Raw genomic sequence first — 21,180 nt, 5'->3', positions numbered from 1 at the left:
CATCAATGAAGAACATTTGAAGAATGGTGGGTGCATTTGGTGATGGGGTCTATGAGATACAATCTACCATTTGTCCATAGATCAATGTGCTTATTTTGTTCTAATATCAATGCTTCTATTGCAGAAGAAGGAGTTTCACAAAGCCTATTTCTTTTTCAGAGACGAGAATAATCATCTTCCAACTCCACATGGAGATGATAGATACCTCTTTTAGCAGGCTTCATGGAGATGATGTGGGGAAGATGATGATTTGTCTATGGTGCAGACAAAGATACAAAGAAAGGTGTAGAGAAAGGACAGAATGAGGAGAGAAAAAAATGAAATTTGGACCAAAAGAGAAAAAAGGTGCATTTGGAGGGAGAATTTTGGGGAAAGGGACACACTCCCAAGAGATTAAAAATGACACTACATGTGGGGCCCCAAAAAGTAACATCCCATGCACCGAGTAAAATTATAAAGGTTTTCCCGCAATTTTGAGCTTTCAAATTCCTTGTTCATTTTTCCAAAAATGAAAAGTATTTTATCTCTCTACCATTTCTTAAAGGGCGAATTCGAGACCTCAAACTTCCCCTAATGACCAATTATAAAATATCATATCTCATGTTCTCACCTCAAGAAGGTAAATGGGACCAATCAAGGCTACATCCCTACATCTATCTCTATGTGCTCTAAAAGAAGTTTGAGATTGTGTGAGTAGTCATACTCCTCATATGTTTGTAAAGGACAATGCCCCATAGCTACCTCTTGCAAGGGAAAAAATCAACTACACTTTGTGTATGTTTTATATTATCTTCCTCATTGCCTTTTCAACCTCATCCTGCACTAGGACTCCATCCTCATATTTGTACACCTTGGCAAGAGTATGCTCATGCACTCCCCAAGGTGTACTAGGTGTGCTATGTGGTGTGCTGGGGCAAGTGAGCTTCGTGGTGTGTTTGCAATAGTCGATGTAGATGGGCATACGTGTTGGAGTGTGCACGTCAATGGAGCCACCCTCGCAACACCCTCTCCACTATTGTTGATATGCCTCTGTCTCAACCTCCTTGTTGTAGAGGACCATGAAGGTCTACCCTTTGGTGTGGTTGTAACTAGAGTGTTCCCTCAAGGAAGAGTTCCTAAGGGGGAAGGAATGAGGAGAATCGTAGATGTAGATAGATTGAAATACCAAACCCCTAGAAACATACTTTTAAGATATCTTCGATAATGCCAAAATTTTCAAGTTGTTCGATTTGAGTATTTTTTTTCTTGTGAACTTGATCTTCTCTCTTGCTCAAAGCTGACCATTATATCACGTTCTTAAAAATATACATAGGGTCAAGCTTGTATTCTTGATGGTATAGGATACAATCATTCCGAGATGTGTGGATTTTATTGTAATTCATGCCTATTGAAGTAAGTAATTTCTTAGCGTTTCCTCTAGTGGACAACACTTCATTTCCACTCAAAAGGATATGCTCTTTAAGCAGCCTATAAATGTCAAATATATAAAAAGGTCATGATAATCTACGAACAAAAAAACAATCACATATTTAAGTAGTTGTTATGATGGAATTGAATTTTACCTTAAAATTGATGACATCTGTGTTTGACTAACCATAGACAAACTGAAGATTAAGTATTGCAAGAGATGCTTGCAATACCAACACTATAGCTCTGTTATAGAGTGAGAGATGTGCAAGATTGCAAAGCACATCATTACGGTTTTGTTTGCCACGACGTCTTTCTAATTGCATCTTACTCGCTCCTTCTACTATTTACCTTTGTAGTTTTCCGGGTTTTCATGTCAAGAAATGCCTCAAGAATCTTGTCAATGTGCTTCTCCTCAATATATTAATCACATATGCTTGCATTTGGTATATAATAAATATCTAGTTCTCCTCTATGAAAATCGCAAGTCTATTGGTGTTATGTCAGTATGCTCTACTAGATCTCCAACTCATTCATCTGATTGGGAAAGCAAATAGAAACTAAGATTGCATCAAAAACACTATATATTTATGGATGTGAATGTTACAAACACTATAAGAGGAGTAGTCTATAACCGCTAACATTGCCGCGAAAAAACAAAGTAAAATGGAGAGAGAACAAATTGTGTATGCGGCAATAACCGCATCTCAAATCGCGGTAGTGGTTTGAAAGAAATAATCACAGTTATATCTGCAATAATATACCCGCTGCTATTACCGTGTCAGTTGTCGTTGGTATTACCGTGCTAATTACCGCTAAACGCCCATTCAAAAATGAAGGTGCTCATTTTGGGTGGCCCAAATGAGCACCTTTATTTTTGACCGGCATAAAATAATAAAACATCAATTGTTTTTTGAAAGAGTATGCAAAAAAAACCAAATAATTGAAATTGAATTTACTTTACTTTGACAATTTAATGTGCTAAAGATAGAGAGAGCTCTATCTTTCTAGGCTTGTCTACCCCATAGGATACCCATTGGTTTGTCTGGTGCACGCCATTTGGTATGGTAAGAGCTCACCTGTGCTTAAGAAATGAGTGGTTTATGAGAGCATTCAATATTTATAAGGGCCCATTTACAAAGGGCCCTGTTCACGTTAATTTTGGAAAAAAAAGTATTATTTTTTAATTGAACATGTTGTTAAGAGTAAGACCCTGCGTTCACGTATAGTCACTCGCACAGAATCCACTTTGACCCTTTTTGCAGTTTGCATTGGTGCCATGCAGCATGCTTGGCGTGGCCTTGCGACATTTTTCACTTGTTGCTATGCTCTGGACGACTCCATTTTCGCACTTCAATAGCAATCTTGGATTGTTGTGCACGTTCCATTGTGAGCTTACGAGCAAATGTCATGCAAAAAAACCAGTTGAACATCTCCTTCAAATAATTGGATTGCACATTTCACCACCATGTCGATTATTTTTGAAGTACATCCCCCTTGCTCGATAATGGGACTTCTCCATGCCTTGAGTGCAAAAAATTTCAAGCGATCCATATTTGTGAATAAAAAATGCACCATGCGCAAACAAGATATGTTGTTCACATGAGTAACTTATCCACATTATTTAATGAAAACAATTTGTCGTAATAAGTTCACCACGTAACATGGCTTACCATGTAATGTGTGATGTTATTTTCACCCCAAGAAAGGGTGAAGACCTTGGTAAAATCCACCAATGTTTCTTGAAATGATTGGCATTAATTGTTCTTCTGTTGTGCTGTTAAGGCCCATAAGCTTGACCATTTTATCAAAATGTACCCAAACTTGCTTGCGCTTGTTTGCAAGCTCGTCATTTGAATCATTGTTAGTAGTAGCTTTGCATAACTCCTTTCAAAGCTCCTAAAGGTTACCTGCCTACTCTGGTTGGAGCTGTTTTGAGCAGCATATCAACCTGGCTTTCCTTGGGAAACTTTCTTCAAAAAGTGTTTGGCTTTTTGTCCACGCATTGACACTTGTTGAGCAATTTCATGGGCCTCCCCTGTGTTCTTTTCAACAACGATAGACACATTTCCACCGTGACAGCCAACGGAATTCAAGAGTGCCTCCACTCTTTCGATCGCTTCCTGGGACTTTTCCAATGGTTTCATTGTGAAATCATAGTCAATGTGGAGCTTCAATAGCCTATCAAAAATGCACATGAATGCATGTAATGTACATTCGATAGAGGAAATGGAAAGATTGGATTCCAAGCGTGGTCTTTTTGAGCACGGTCTGGGGCATTGAGCATGCACATCTGAGAATAGATGCTTCCTATTCTCTACCTTCATTTCTGACATCACGACAATCCAACCCTTGTTCTCCATGCCCTTGCCATGGAAGCATGGAACCGACCTTTGCAGTGCTCTTGTGTGATTTTTGTCCGTTCGGTTTGTACTCTTGAGTACAAAATGGACAAAGCATGAGAGAAGAAGCCCCTTGTTTGAATCCAAGCAAACACTTTATGGTCTTCAAGTCCCCACCTAAGTGCCAGTCCACATCATAGCTACCAAAACCCTCAACCTCCAACTTCTGACTTGCAATTTGGGAGTGTATTACTTCTGTGATCCATGAAAGTACTGCATTGGTCTCTTTGGCACCTCAATAGAACACAACCACCAAATTTCTTTCTCTGATTGCATGCTAAAAGATGGGGTAGGAGATGGCTCGATTGAATCCCTTTGCTTGGTTTGTAAAAGGGCCTCATTCATTAGAGACGTGACACTTAACCTCTCTAACCTTCGACCTTTCACTATTTGACACTCATCAAGTTTCAGCACAAAAGCGACCTTTGTGCCAAGCACTGCAAAATAAATAGTGCCAAGACCTTATACTTCAAAGTCTATGATAAGAACACAACCAAAAGAGAAAAGTATAGTGTGTCACCTTCTTCAGGTAACTCGTAAAATCTAAGCATGGCTTGTTGAAGTCTTTTAAGGTCCACAAAAATATTGTCCCACATTGTGTAAGGGAAGCCCTTTTCCGAACTCCGAAGGTCTTATGGATAGTTTCTTACCTTTTTCCCTTGCCTTTGTTGTGCACAAAGCATAAAGGGAAGTTGGCATTGTGTCCTCAATGTGTGGGTATGTCCCAACACAGGAGAACACATCTTTGTTTGTGGCCTTCTTTGCCAGGTTGACCTTGTGCAAAACGGGAAATAGGTTCTCCACAATGCCATGCTCTTTGAGGGCATCCTTTAGGAGTTGGAAAATAGCCTGATAGGCTTTGGTGTTGATTCCAGCCTCATCACAAGCTTGTTGTATGTCATCATCACTAACCACATTTCTCAATTTTCACATAAGGTCCTTGGTAACTGCATCCTTATTAATGTGCTTACCTCCAGGTGATTGTAAGATAGAAATCACATCCTGGGTATAGAGACAACTAGTGAGAGGGTTGACTCGATCATCTTGGCTTGTTCCACCGCATGCCTCCTACATGAAGTTTCTAGCAGCCAATAAAAGGAAAAGTTAGAAAATAGTGTGAAGTAAGAATGCCTCATGCAAGTAAAGACCAAATCACCATTAGGAGAAATATGAACCTTGCATGGGCCTTGTAAGGAATCCTAATTTTTAGGGATTAAGGCTAATGTTGTGTGGGGTTTAGGGGGCAAGGGCATTGAAGAAGGTAGTTTTGAGTAGGCTTTTCTAGCCTTTTTTTAAGACAAATGTAGGATGTGGACCTAAAAGGTTGCTTTCTCTCTCTAGCCTTTTTTAAAGTAAAGGAAGCATAGGGGTGTGTCCACATCAGCAATTCTGTGGGTCAAAAAGAGTCAAAATTTGACTTTTTTAAAAAAAAATCATTTTTATTTGTTTTTTACTTAAAACTCCCTCCCAACATATATACATATCCAAAAATCATTTTTTGACCCATTTTTTAACCCACAAGCTTAGAAAGTCCATTTTTTCAAAAATCTTTTCTCCCAAAAAGTAATAAACATTTTGTTCTCTCATCCTCCTCCCTCCTCTCTCCCTCTCCCTCTCCTCTCCCTCTCTGCCCCTACCTTCCTCCTCCTCCCCAATCTCTCCCTCCCCACCCTCCCTCCTTCTCTCCTCCCATCCTGCTCGGCCTCTCTACCCTTCCCCCTCTATCTTTTCATCATTTGCTTCCTCACGCAACAGCTTCCATGGTGCTCACGGACATCACAAATGGTTTGCTTCCACCACCACGTACTCCGCACACCAAAAGCATACATATTCGCTTACCCACGGCATTTGCACCGAAGACCACTAGTGAAGGTGATCAAAGGTCATCACAAGAACGTCGCACCGCTTGTGAGACCAATGTTGACATTTGGGTGGATGGCCATTTGTACCCTTACGATCCTATAAGCCGCTTCCATCCACTGTTTAATAGCCTTTCCACATTTCTTCAATTTCTTGGGAGGGGAGAAGCAGGCTTGTTAGGCTATTGCAAGCGGCTGTGTATGGGTGCAGGTGCTTCTTTGCATATGTGGATGCACGAATGTCAAGCTCTTCACCTCAAGACGACGGCATTACAAGAGAGTGTTGCCTCTTCGGAGAGGGTAGTTAAAAGTCTTGAACAACAAATGCAAGAAAAGGAGTCCCACATCCAGAAGCTTACCAACACCATCACATACTTGAAAGAAACACCCCTTGGTGCAAGGGAACGCAAACGCCCGTATTCATCCATTGAAACTCTTGCACATTCCGGAGGAGCACGCAAACGACGAGTTACAGCCACAAGGTGATTTGGTCTTTACTTGCATGCTGCATTCTTACTTCACACTATTTTCTAACATTTATGTTTATTTGTTGCTAGAAACTTCATCCAGGAGGCATGCGGTGGAACAAGCCAAGATAATCGAGTCAACCTTCTCACTAGTTATCTCAATACCGAGGACGTTATTTCTATCTTACAATCACCTGGAGGTAAGCACATTAAGGATGCAGTCACCAAGGACCTTATGCGTAAATTAAGAAATGTGGTTAATGATGATGACGTTCAACAAGCTTGTGATGAGGCTGGAATCAACACCAAAGCCTATCAGGCTATTTTTCAACTCCTAAAGGATGCCCTCAAAGAACATGGCATTGTGGAAAACCTATTTCCCGTTCCTCACAAGGTCAAGCTCGCAAAGAAGGCCACAAACGAAGATATGTTCTCCCGCATTGGGACATACCTACACATTGAGGACACAATGCCAACTTCCCTTTATGCTTCGTGCGCAACAAAGACAAGGGGAAAAGGTAAGAAACAATCCATAAGACCTTCGAATAAGGGCTTCCTTACACAATGTGGAACAATATTTTCGTGGATCTTAGAAGGCTTCAAGAAGCCATGCTTAGATTTTACGAGTTACCTGAAGAAGGTGACACACTTTACTTTTTTCTTTGGTATTATTCTTTTCATAGAAGCTGAAGTTTAAGGTCTTAGCACTATTTATTTTGTAGTGCTTGGCACAAAAGTCGCTTTTGTGCTGAAACTCGATGAGTGTCAAATAGTGAAAGGCCGAAGGTTAGAGAGGCTAAGTGTCACTCTAATGAACGAGGCCCTTCTGCAAACCAAGCGAAGGGATTCAGTCGAGCCATATCCCACCCTATCTTTTAGCGTGCAATCAGAGAAAGACATTTGGTGGTTGGGTGCTATTGAGGTGCCCAAAGAGACCAATGGAGTACTTTCGTGGATTTTTGAGAGAACTCCATGGATCACAGAAGTAATACACTCCCAAATTGCATGTCAGAAGTTGGAGATTGAGGGCTTTGGTAGTTATGATGTGGAGTGGCACTTAGGTGGGGATTTGAAGACCATAAAGTGTTTGCTTGGCTGCAAACAAGGGGCTTCTTCTCTCATGCCTTGTCCATTTTGCACTCGAGGGTACAAACCTAATGGATAAAAATCATATAAGAGCACTGCAAAGGCCACTTACATGCTTCCATGTCAAGGGCATGGAGAACAAGGGTTAGATTGTCATGATGTCGGAGATGAAGGTAGAGAATGGGAAGCGTCTATTCTGAGATGTCCCATGCTCAATGCCCCAGACCGTGATCAAAAGGACCACACTTGGAATCCAATCTTTTGATTTCCTCTATCGAATGTACATTTTTGTACATTACACGCATTCATGCGTATTTTTGATAGGCTATTGAAGCTCCACATTGACTATGCTTTCACAATGAAACCGTTGGAAAAGTCCCAGGAAGCGATCGAAAGAGTGGAGGTACTCTTGAATTCCATTGGCTGTCATGGTGGAAATGTGTCTATAGTTGCTGCAAAGAACACAGGGGAGGCCCATGAAATTGCTCAACAAGTTTCAATGAGTGGACAAAAAGCTAGACACTTTTTGAAGAAAGTTTCCCAAGGAAAGCCAAGTCGATATGATGCTCAAAGCAGCTCCAACCAGCAGGCAGGTAACCTTTGGGAGCTTTGGAAGGAGTTATGCAAATCTACTACTGACAATGATTCAAATGGCGAGCTTGCAAACAAGCGCAAGCAAGTTTGGGCCCATTTTGATAAAATGGTCAAGCTTATGAGCCTTAACAGCACAACAAAAGAACAACGGCAATCATTTCAAGAAGCTTTGGCGGATTTTACCAAGGTCTTCACCCTTTCTTGGGGTGAAAATAACATCACACATTACATGGTAAGTCATTCATGGTGTATTCATTACAAGGGATTGTTTTTATTTACTAATGTGGATCGTTTGCTCATGTGAACAGCATATCTTGTTTGCGCATGGTGCATTTTTTATGCACAAGTATGGATCGCTTGAAATTTTTAGCACTCAAGGCATGGAGAAGTCCCATTATCGAGCAAGGGGAGTGTACGTCAAAAATACTCGACATGGTGGTGGAATGGTGCAATCCAATTATTTGCAGGAGATGTTCAACTCGTTTTTTCGCACAACATTTGCTCGTAAGCTCACAATGGAGCGTGCGTAACAATCCAAGATTGTTATTGAAGTGCGCAAATGGAGTCGTCAAGAGCATAGCAACAAGTGGAAAATGTCGCAAGGTCCCACCAAGCATGCTGCATGGCGGCGATGCAGAGTGCGACAAGGATCAAAGTGGATACTGTGCGAGTCACTAAACGTGAACGCAGGGTCCAACTCTTAGCGACATGTTTATTTAAAAAATAATACTTCTTTTAAAAAAATTAGTGTGAACAGGGCCCTTTTTAAATGGGCCCTTATAAATATTGCATGCTCTCATAAATCACTCATTTCTTAAGAACAGGTGAGCTCTTACCAACGAAATGGCACGCACCAAAAAAACCGCGAAAGAGCATCTGCCTGCCAACAAAAACACCCTCCAAGGATGTGAGAAGCCGTCATGGCTTAAAGGCACAAGAAAACGGCCACGAACACCTGGCCGTTCCAGGAACTCTTCTGGTAGTGGGCATGGTGGTAGGGCACGAGAGTCATCAAGGACTGTTGAATCTCCACCTCCTCAAGATATAACACCTAGAAAGAGAATGAAGCAACGTGCCTAGCGCTGGAGAGAAGGAGAGGGCCAACAAACATCAGAGTCCGATAGGGAGTAGCCGTCGCGCCCCCAATCACAAGCAGGACCATCCAGGACTCGGGTGGTCAATACAGACACCGAATCAGAGAGTGAGCCACCATGGCTGCGAGAAAACATACCGTGCACACACCGGGTGGCAGTTGGGGGGAAGACATTGCCTCAAGGCAAGGGAGCTCTCCCCACACGACAAGATCGGCAACCAAGGGAAGAGGAAGAATCAGAACAGGCTGCAGAACCAGCCCCTAAGCATGTAAACAGACGCAAGTCTAAGTTTTTCAAGAAGCCTTCACGCCGCCCGCCAGCAAATGTGCAAGTGCCCCCAAGACAACCGCAGCGGCGCCGAAAAATAGCAAGGGCATTTGCAGAAATCCGCCACTACCAGAAGACGACGGAGCTCTTGATTCGACACGCCCCCTTTGCTCGCACTGTGAAGGAAGTGCTTCAAAGCTATGGAAATCAGTATAGAATGCAAGCAATAGCGCTAGAGGCTATTCAAGAAGCTGCAGAGGCCCACATCATTTCAGTGTTAGAAGATACCAACCTATGTGCCATTCATGCAAAGCGAGTGACAATACAGCCAAAAGATATGCAGCTTGCACGACGATTGCGACGAGACTTCGAGCATTAGCCGAAGTTACCCCTCTTTTTGTATTGCACACCCTTATCTTTGTAATGATTTGACTTTCCAATGACAATATGATCAACAGTTGTGTCTACTCTGTCTATTATCTTTGTAATTTCAAGTTCTGTATGTAATTGTAGTCAATTTCAGTAAATTTGTGCATTTTAAGTAACCTTAGGGGTAGATAAGCCTACAAGGGGCAGAAAAAGGCCTGGCCACAAGGGCGTGCAAATGGCCCATCCAAAACTGATGGATGGGCCATTTACGCGCCCTTGTGGCCAGGCCTTTTTTTGCCCCTTGTAGCCTTATCTACCCCCAAGGGTACTTAAAATAACCAAATTTACTAAAACCTATTGGTTTTGCATCAATATTTTATATGGATCCTTATGGACACCTTTTTTTGGTCCATTCAAGCTTTGAATTCCTTATAGGATATCAAAACTAATAACATATTGTGAAACCAAGTGTCCAATGTAATTTGACTTTTTGGTGCAAGGGTGTAGTAGGTAGAGCAAGTGATAGTTTGCTGGAAACTTCATTTTATAATTGATTTGAGCTTTTCAAGTGTCCTTGAGTGTGAACATATACTGGAATTGCCATAAAAAGGTTGCATTTAAATGAATGATGCAAAACCAATCCATTGCAATAAATTTGTGCTTTTTATGTACCCTAGGGGGTAGATTGGCCTATAAGGGGCAAAAAAATGCATGGCCACAAGGGCGCGCAAATGGCCCATCCAAAACTGATGGATGGGCCATTTGCGCGCCCTTGTGGCTAGGCCTTTTTTTGCCCCTTATAGGCCAATCTACCCCCTAGGGTACTTAAAAAGCACAAATTTATTGCAATGGATTGGTTTTGCATCAATATTTTATATGGATCCTTATGGACACCTTTTTTTTTGTCATTTCAAGCTTTGAATTCCTTATAGGATATCAAAACAAATAACATATTGGGAAACCAAGTGTCCAATGTAATTTGACTTTTTGGTGCAAGGGTGTAGTAGGTAGAACTAAAGCAAGTGATAGTTTGCTGGAAACTTCATTTCATAATTGATTTGAGCTTTTCTAGTGTCCTTGAGTGTGAACATATACTGGAATTTCCATAAAAAGGTTGCATTTAAATGAATGCTGCAAAACCAATCCATTGCAATAAATTTGTGCTTTTTAAGTACCCTAGGGGGTAGATTGGCCTATAAGGGGCAAAAAAATGCCTGGCCACAAGGGCGCGCAAATGGCCCATCCAAAACTGATGGATGGGCCATTTGCGCGCCCTTGTGGCCAGGCATTTTTTGCAGCTTATAGGCTAATCTAACCCCCTAGGGTACTTAAAAATCACAATTATACTCAATTTGACTGCAATTACATACCTTGAAATAACAAAGTCAAAAAACAATTCATATCACCAATTGAAACAATTTTCGAGATTGACAAATCAGATTGAAAAGAATTTGCAATATAGAGAGACAATTTCAAATATTTTTTATTCCTTCTAGCACGGTGATTTTACATCATGTATCTGAGCAGTTCAGAATTTTTCTGACCATTTCCTGGCGCCTATTTTGCGCGTAAGGCAACTCCCCAGTCAAGAGGGACTGCGCTATGGCATTTGGGTCAGTTGAGCCAATGGAAGCATGTATCCCTATCTGGGCAAGCACTTTACCACGAAAGCCAGTGCCAAACGCTGTGCATACAAGGGATCTACGCACTAGGAACACTTGATGCGCAGTTTGAGCAATGGTACTCAAACACAAAAACTTGCTCAAAGCTTTTAACGACCAAGTCATAAAATGGGCTTGGGGAGTAAATTCATTATGGATAATGGCCACATCGCCAGGGGGGAGTTGTCCGAGGTAATGCGCAAGGGAAGCTTGAGGTCCAAAGCCCGTCCGCTTGCCACCCGTCCTTGCAGCAAAATCATCAACCTCCACAACATCCTGTCATAAACCGATGAAGGTTGAGAAAAAAGACAACGAAGGATAAAATAGTAACATGAAAATTAGGTACAGTTTACCTCCTGCTCCTTGTCATCCTCCTCCCTGTTGCCCTTTGCATCCAAGTCAATGGTCCCATGCACCATAGATACAAGCTTTGGATCATCAGATGGGAGGTTGCATAATGGCATAGGCATCCTAGCAGCCTCAACCTTGGCTTGCGTGGCTTGGAAATCTTCATCAGCCACGTGCAACTGCTCTGCTGCCAGGACCTCCGCACATACAACTCCAATAGTGTCAGCAACAGAGTCCCCATCTGGCAAGAGCTTGCTTTCTAGGGAATCTGGCGTATTGTCTAAGGGACATTTGCTGCTGTTGCATAGCACGCTCAAGCATTCATCCATGCACAGGCCAAATGCTTTTTCCAAATCATGCAAGAACACAAACTCCTCCCTATCCACTAACACTGAGGAGAAGCGGCTAATTTCTACCTCTGGGATAGCCACATCCGTCAGTGGTAGTGGCACTGGAGTGTCACTAGGGCCAGCCGCAACGATGGATTTCTCAACCACTTCCTCAAGACCCCTAGGGTACTCGAGCTGGTGTGCTTTTCCTTCCGCTGCAGGGTTCATGGGGATAACCTGCTGCTCCTTGGTGTCCTTGATAAAGGACCCAACTTGAAGGTGTGGTAAGCGGAGCTCCTCCAAATCAGGTTCCTCGCTCACCAAGAAGATAAATGTTGCGAGCCGAGAAAGGTACTCCACCCCCAACTTGCGCTTCTTGAGCGCTGACACCCCAGGGGCTTGCTCGTCCAAGTAATGGCCTGCATTGGTTGCAATTTCTTGGAATCGTTGCAACCGCTTGGCGAATGGACGATCACCTTTGTGTATATAGCGCAAAAGATCGCAAGGCTCCCAGATCCCTGCATGTGGGGGGATAGATACAGAATATTTTATGATGTGCTCCTCCATGAACGCAGAAATCTCCTCAAATGCATCCATGTGAGGGCAACTGTGGCGTCAAGGTCAGGGAGACGAGTAAAAAAGGTGTGGAGGTCCAACTTCCCTTTGTATTTGGTGTCCTCGAGGAAGAGGATGAAGCGTGACAAAGGGGTGGATGTGGGTACAGATGCAGAGGCTGTGGCAGCATCCATGTTTAGCCTGGGGTGTGGATAGAGAGTGGAGGAGCTTAGGAGTTGCAAAAGTGAAAATAGTGAATGAGTTAGGTGGCCCCCCTTTTATAATGTACCCTTTTTTTAAGACATTAAAAAAAAAAGGCACTTTCACCAGAAAATGATTTCTCATCCCAATGCAAAAAATTATATTCAAAGGCATGATTTGCCGAAGCAAATCATGTTGATTACTGCGGGGATCAATATGAAAATTGCAAGAGTTACAAAGTTATAAGATCGATAGCATAGTTCCATCTATCCCCCAGTCCTCCTCGACCTTCAATTTGTCTTCCATTCTCTTCCCAATCTGCGGACATTCATAACAATAAGCATCTAATGATCGACAAACCATGATGTATTGAAAATGTGGTGGAAGGATTCTCACCTTGTGACCTTGTAAACGAAATTGTGCTTGTTGAAGGGCCTCAAAACCCATAATAACCAAATGTTCTCGAACATTACTGAGAGTCCAATGCTTGTTCACTTGGACTGCCTCCAAAGCATCGTTGGGCATCTTCACTGCAATGTCAAAGCTTGCAATAGCGCCGTCTACACTCTGTAAGGGAGTCCACACTCCAAGCTTGCACATCCAACGATCATAGTGAAATCGTATGTACAAGGAGGTGCGGGATTTCAAATAGCGCATTCCAATACCTGAAGCTCCAACCTTACAACGGTACCGGTCCCCGTTGTGCATGCCCTCCACAAAACCCCAATCCTCTTCTAAAAGCCTTCCTAATTCCTCGTAATGCGCATCTTTACATACAATCATTGTGGTAGTCTCCACAAATCCAAACTCTTTAAAAATGTGCACAAAACAAAGAATAGGAAAACACCAGCTCAAGCCCACAGACCGAGAAGCTTTAGAGTATTTCAAAGAGTTTTGGATATCCATTATCATCTTTTGCTTGAAAGATGCTACCGACCACAAATCTGGGACCGGCCACTCCATACTTAATAAGGAAGTTACTTTGATGGGTTCAAGCGTTCCAAATGCTTGTGTAGAAGTAGGGACAATATAGGAGTGAGAATAGAAGAAAATCCTTCTTTGAACCAGTTTGGTTGGGCAAAGATGCGGGAACATTATTGCTCCAATATCCGCATGTATAGCATTGAATGTGCCGGAGAGACTATGTAGTGGCTGCTCCTCCACCAACGCGGATGGAAATATGACTATAAATGCGTGACAAATGTTAAGTATGAATCCATAATAACATTACACTGTGATTTCACACCTAGCTTTGTATTCTCAAAACATGTACTTACAATGTGTTGGAAATCGAGGTGGTTGTTGCAAGTGCATGGTTGACATTGAGAAAACATGTTGCACAATGGCTATGGTCCCCTTGTCTTTGCGGTTCTTGAAGCCAAGGAGCTTTCCTTTCCAATGAAGATCCAAGTTTGCACGATTCCGCACACGATGAGGGCCAACAGCAGATGGTTGCATGTATACCCAAGCACCTTTGGTGAACTCTTGTGGCACCCACTCATCATCTACACCTCTAGTGTTGTGGCATGCAAGTGCTGTGACCTCATCCTTTGGTCGCCTTTGCGAAGTAGAGTTGGCCATGGTTGAGCAAAGCAAACTAGGAGGAGGAGAAGAACCTTGCTTGTTGCTACAATGTAGGTGTGATAAAGTGATATGAGAAAATGGTCAACCCTTGTGGCAATGGGAGGAGAAGGTGGACAACCCTTGCTTGGTGTGGCACTGGGAGGAGAAGGTGGATAAGCCTTGCTTGGTGTGGCACTGGGAGGAGAAGGTGGATAATCCTTGCTTGGTGTGGCAATGGAAGGTGGTAGGGGAGGAGAGAGGAGCTTCCTTGCTGCAGCAATGGAGATGGTGTAAAGAGAGAGAGTGTTGGAGTAGAGGATGAGTGTGATGGTTGCAACCAAGGAGGGGTTGGAAAAGGGGTTCTAGAGAGAGAAAATCCCTTTTTGCCTAATAACTAATTTTGGGGGAGCTCTGGATAGCAAAAAAAGATTTTTTAAAAGTTTTTTAAAAATTTTGAATTTTTGGATTTTTGGATGCACGTTTTGACTTTTTGAGATCAAAAAAATTCTTTTTTGACCATAAAATAGTTTTAGGGGGGTTTTCAGAAGATGAAATTTGAGTTTTGAAATTTTTGAAAAATTTCAAATTTTTGGGATTTTTTCAAAACCGGATCAAAAAGGAGGGAAGTTGGAGGTTCCATATGGCCCACCCTCCCCCCCCCCACCCCACCTTCTCACTAGATAAGAGCCCATTTAAAAAGTGTAAGACAACTTTGTCCCCCTACATTTTTTAGGGCATAGAGTGTGTCCACCACCCTCTTCTCATTGGCTGGCCTCTAATTAACCTTAATCCCAAAGGGCCCCTAGCTAGAGGGTTCATATTTTTCTTAATGCTTTGTGAATGTCACTCGTCGTTTACATGCTCCACCTGAATGTGCAAGAGTTTCAATGGATGAATGCGTGCGTTTGTGTTCCCTTGCACCAAGGGGTGTTTCTTTCAAGTATATGATGGTGTTGGCAAACTTCATAATGTGGGATTCCTTTTCTTGCATTTGTTGTTGAAGAGTTTCAACCACCCTCTCCAAAGAGACAATACTCTCTTGTAGTGCCGCCTGTCTTGAGGTGAAGAGCTTAACATTTGTGCATCCACATATGCAAAGAAGCACCTACATCCATACACAACCACTTGCAATAGCCTAACAAGCATGCTTCTCCCCTCCCAAGATATTGAAGAAATGTCAAAAGTCTATCAAAGGATGGATAGAAGCGGCTTATAGGATTGTAAGGGTACAAATGGCCATCCACCCAAATGTCAACATTGGTCTCACCAGCTGTGCAACGTTCCTATGATGACATTTGATCACCCTCACATACGGCCTTCGGTGCAAACGCCATGGGTAAGCAAATATGTATGCTTTTGGTTTGCGGAGTACGTGGTGGTGGAAGCAAACGATTTGTGATGTCTATGAGCACCATGGTAGCTGTTACGTGAGGAAGCAAAGGATGAAAAGATAGAAAGGGAGTGGGAGGGAGAGGGAGGACGATGGGAGGAGAGAAGGGGGGAGGGGGCGAGGGAGAGATTGGGGAGGAGGAGGAAGATAGGGACAGGGAGGGAGAGGAGAGGGAGAGAGGAGGGAGGAGGGAGGAGGAGGAGAGAACAAACTGTTTTTTACTTTTTGGGGGAAAAGTTTTCTGAAAAAATGGACTTTCTAGGCTTGGGGGTAAAAAAAAGGGTCAAAAAATGATTTTTGGATATGTATATATGTTGGGAGGGAGTTTTAAGTAAAAATGAGTTTTTTTTAAAAAAGTCAAATTTTGACTCTTAGTGACCCACGTTTTTGTTGATGTGGTCACACCCCTATACTTCCTTCACTTTAAAAAATCTAGAGAGAGAAAGTAACCCCTTAGGTCCACATCCTACATTTGTCTTTAGAAAAGTCTAGAAAAGCCTACTCAAAACTACCTTCTTCAATGTCCTTGTCCCCTTAACCCCACACAACATTAGCCTTAATCCCTAAAAATTAGGATTCCTTACAAGGCCCATGCAAGGTCCATATTTCTCCTAATGATGTAAGAAGGCTTTCTATGGGTTGAAGCAATCTCCTCGTGCTTGGTATGAGCAGGCTGACACTCATTTGGTCAAATGAGGCTTTCATAACAGTTCAACAGAAAGCACATTGTATGTAAAGTGTGAGGGTGATGTACTTCTCATTCTGGTTCTTTATGTCGATGAGAGACATATTGCTGAATTTAAGGTTGATTTGAATGCTACTTTCAAGATGAAAGATTTGGGGTTGTTGCATCATTACTTGGGCATACAGTTTAAGCAATGTGATGGTGGTATTCCCCTGTGTCAGAAAAGTTACCTAGAGACATTGCTATCTATTTGGACTTGAGGATTGCAAACCTATTGCCACTCCCATGGAAACAGGTTTAAAATTGAGTCTTCATGATGTTGGTGATCCTGCAGATGTCACTCATTACCAAACTGATGTTGGATGCCTCATTTATGTATGCAACACTAGGCCGGACATTCAGTTTATAGTCTCAGAGGTCAGCAGATTTATGCGTAGCCCAGGGTCTAAGCATTGGCAGACTGTCAAGAGGATTTTCTTCTACCTTAGTGGCACTTTACATCTTGGCTTGTTTTATCCCAAGGGGGGATCATTGCCGCCAGACTTACATGCTTTTTCAAACTCAGATGGGGCTGGTTGCTTTGACAAGCGAGTGTCCACAAGTGGTTTTCGTTTCATGCTTGGCAGTTCATGTATATCATGGTTGAGCAAGAAGCAACCTACTATGGGCCACTTCTAGTTGTGAGGCTGAGTACATGGCAGTCTTCCACAGCTACAGTTGAGTGTGTATGGCTCAGACGCCTTATGGTTGATTTAGGTATTGAACAAGACACTACCAACACTATCTACACTGACAATCAGAGCACATTGGCAATTGCGAGGATCCAGTTTTTCATGCTCGCACAAAGCACATTGAGGTGCATTACCACTATGGAGGGAGAGGCTCTCAGCAGGAGAGATTAGCTTGGCTTATGTGCCAACACAGGACAACCTTGCGTATCTTTTCACAATGGCATTGTCTTGTGAGAAGTTTGAACCTTTCTGCAAAGCTCTGGGCTTACTCACCTTTGTGGACTAATCATGTCCTCAAGGCATGGCACTTCCCTTTACTCATGTGCCAGCTCTCATTCACCACATCACTCCAGGGGGGATTTGTTACCATATACATGTGGTAGTGATGTGTATGAACACACTAGGACTGCTGGGGCATTTTTTCCCTCTTTTAGGAGGGTTTTCCCCCGTGCATTGTATATACGCCCATCACTCTAGGGCTATCTATCTTTCCATAGCACACTAAGTAACACACTCTCATTTGTGTGCCTTGAGCTTCCTTCGTCTTCTCCAAGCTGTGTGCGTTTCTCTACAACCCTAATTCCAACATATCTTTCCATTTCACACTAAGTAATACACTCTCTGTTGTGTGCCTTGATCTTCCTACATCTTCTCCAAGATGTGTGTGTTTTCCTGCAACCCTAATTCCAACAGAAGCATGCCAAATAGTCACACAAAGTCTTTCCATATCCTCTCAAAAACCTATCCAAGTTTACTAGTGCCTTTTCCTCTACCATGCTACCACAAATTTTTACATTACATTCTTGACTGCATAAGACATGCAAATAGCACTTTTAAATTTTCACTTGAAAACCTCTCCCATATCCACCTAGGAAAGATTAGCATGTGATACACCAATATAATAGGGACTATATCATGTAATTGTGTCCCAATTCATAAAGAAAAAGTCTCTTCTAAGCACATAATCCACTTCTCACCACTTTGCAGCATCCCCCTTGTATTGCAAGAGTCCTTGAACGTACGATAAATACATCCATTAAAAGTGTCAAGATCCTCAAATGACTTACAAGATTTATAGACAATAGAAGGCATTCTCATAAGCTATAAATCTTGAGTAGCTGGTACTACATTGTACATTTGATCAGTGCACTTACCCCTTTGATGTTTCGTTCAACACTTTTAACTCGTATTGCACACCCATTTATAAGAATAACCTTATATAGAAGATCATGAGCGTCATCACATGATGCATTTGCTATAAACCGTTTATTTAATGTTGCAAGTTGATTTCTTTCATTCTCTACAACATTTTTTAAAATCCTCTGTATCGCAAAATGTCATTGTGTTTTCTCCTAGGAAATGAGTATGTAGACGTTGAACATTGGGCTTTTCATAATTCATTTCAAGACCATATATTCTCCAACTATAAGCTTCACATGAAGATACATAGCATACATCAAGATATATTTGGAATTCATCAATTAATCCATCATACAGTTTCTTGATCATGTGCTTATATGCATATCTACGTAATTACTTCACAAAAAATGTGCATGCAGTATACCTCAACATTGATATGAACTTTAAATCCAATTGATAGAAATGTATTGTATGGAACATTCCATCTATTTCCTAGCTTTATATTATCTACCCGAATCTGTCATCGATCAACTCTCCTTTTGTAGGTAAGCTTTATTTTCATCGAGTATCATAGAGGTGCAAAATTTTTGAGGATATTGGAAATTTTCTTCGATTATGTAAGGAGAATTAGGCTTCAAGAGTCTGCATGGGCCATGCATATTTCAATGTTGAATTATTTTATATACTTCAAGATAAATTTTCTTATTAGGAAACTTGACAAAAATAACTTAGCATAGTTAGTCAATTCAGTAGGCTTGTATTTATCTACAAGAAGTATTAGTTACTCAATTTAGCAGGCTTGTATTTATCTGCAAGAAGTATTAGTATATGTGCATGAGGGAGACCTCTCTTTTGGAACTAAATTACACATTCATGACCAAATACAAGTCTAAACCCTATCTTTTTCGTTAAAAGATGAATCATAATTGTGATTTTTTTATGGAAGACTCTACTCACTAAATCTGGATTATTTGAGACAGCTTGAAAAAGCAATAATGTATCTTATATCTCATTATATTATGGATTGCAAGTAAAATTATAAACACATCATGATTCCTATCTTTAAAAAAATTAGCCTTAAAATCTTGATATAAGTCTCGGACCACCTATATAAGATGATGGTTAAACAACTCTTCTACCAATAGATCTACCACCAAGCCAATATACACCACCTCTCCCTTAAAATGTATCTACTAATCCTTTACACAATTTAGCTCTAAGAATTTTTTTGCAATCTAAACTCTTTCATACAATTGTATGCATAGACTATCTAGTGTTGAAAAAATTTGGCACCACATATGAGATCGTTAATAGTATCATCTTTAATTTGAAGTCGGTAAGCATAATATTTCTTTCCAAAGACACATGCCATATGTCCTCCCCTCTAGGAAATATGAGCACATATAGCAGTGACATATATGATTTATGCAAGTTTAATATTTTTTTCCAACTTCCATTACAATCATGATGAACAACAGTCCTTTCATCTCCTTGACCAAGTATTATGGATGCAACTTTATCTCCATATGGAGATGGATATTATCACCCATTTGATCTAGTTTCAAAATTCTCCCAGCTAGCTTACCCTATTTGTCTTTATCTAATTTGCAAACAAATATCCTCATCCCCATGGTTTTCACTATACTCCACCAAGAATGCCTTCTTTAGCTTACTGTAAGTTCAAATCTTACATGCTGGGTAGTGGTAGTACCACTACTTTCTACATCCTTCAAGGTTTTTGCTACCTTTGAAGGTAGGAAATGCAATCTTTAGATCACCAGACCATTCATCATGTTTGGATTTGTGATTATCTGATTCTTTTTCTTTGTGTTAGATGTCTCCTTGTGATCAAATTTCTTTTCCCAATGATTGTGCTTGTTACAATGATTTGTGTCTATCTCCCATTTGTCATTGTCGCTATCAGTGATATCATGTACAAAGGGTAGGTCATTTGTAGACTATGTGGAAAAATATTTCTTTTAGGATGGTGGAGTAGAATTGTAGCCCCTAGTGGATCCACCAATAGAATTGAGAGCTTTGATGCAAGGTGATTCTTTTGTATGTAGAATTATTTTGAGAAACATATGGGCTTACAATAGCACTCTCGCTTTTGCATCTTTGGGTGCACATATAGATGAAGTATTCTTGAGAGGGATCTAGATGTTTACACTTTTAGATTCCACATCTAGATGCACCACAACATTGGGCCTCTAATGCTTTTTGGTACCTCGCTTTGCACATTTGTAATTTTACAATACAAAACATTAGCTTCAAAATAGGTTCACACTGTAGTATTGAGTAAGATATGGATTGAGTGTGTTTTCCAAGAGATTGACAACCTCTTGTAGCCTTTATGTACTAGTCGAGTCGACTCCATCCAACAATATGACATTTATGTTTGTGGTTCTACTGTCACTACAATAAGATAATGAGACTTGGCATTAAGGGAGCCCCACAATCTGCTTTTGGACTTCAGAAAAATATAGGCCTAAGTGACAATTTACAACTCCAATTGTCTCAATACACTACGTTTGTAACATTTAATGGCCTAGTAACTTGTGTGTAGCGGAAAATAGCATAGACATAGTGAGAATTTCATTAGAATATATTCCTAATGAGCATAGCAAGAGTGCTTGGATGGACACCAAAAAGAATGATAACACCTAGTTAGATAGGCATGAACAATACGTCAAAAGAGAGAGAAATTAAGCTATTGACAACAGTTGAGGACCCAATTTACATGGATCTGGTCCCCCCTCCAAAAGGCTTTGTATTATAGGTTTCCCCCATCAAGATTTTACAATACAATTCTTTGTGTTCCTTCAATAACTAGCTACTCCTATGAAGTTGGGAGTTTCAAGCACTAAGCAAACACTTATAAAACACAACATCAATTCCCTCACAGTCTCAGACCCAAGACCTCACACACCTTCGAAGATGGTGAGAGCTAGCGAGGTATGAGAGTAGATTGAGAGGAAGAAGGAGTAGTCTATAAAAACAAAGTATATCTCCTCACATAATCACTCATAATA

Source organism: Adiantum capillus-veneris, chromosome 6 (assembly GCF_014529385.1).
Source record: "Adiantum capillus-veneris isolate H3 chromosome 6, ASM1452938v2, whole genome shotgun sequence".
NCBI lineage: Eukaryota > Viridiplantae > Streptophyta > Polypodiopsida > Polypodiales > Pteridaceae > Adiantum > Adiantum capillus-veneris.
The sequence above is the reverse complement of the archived record's forward strand: the minus strand, read 5'-3'. Positions refer to the sequence as shown.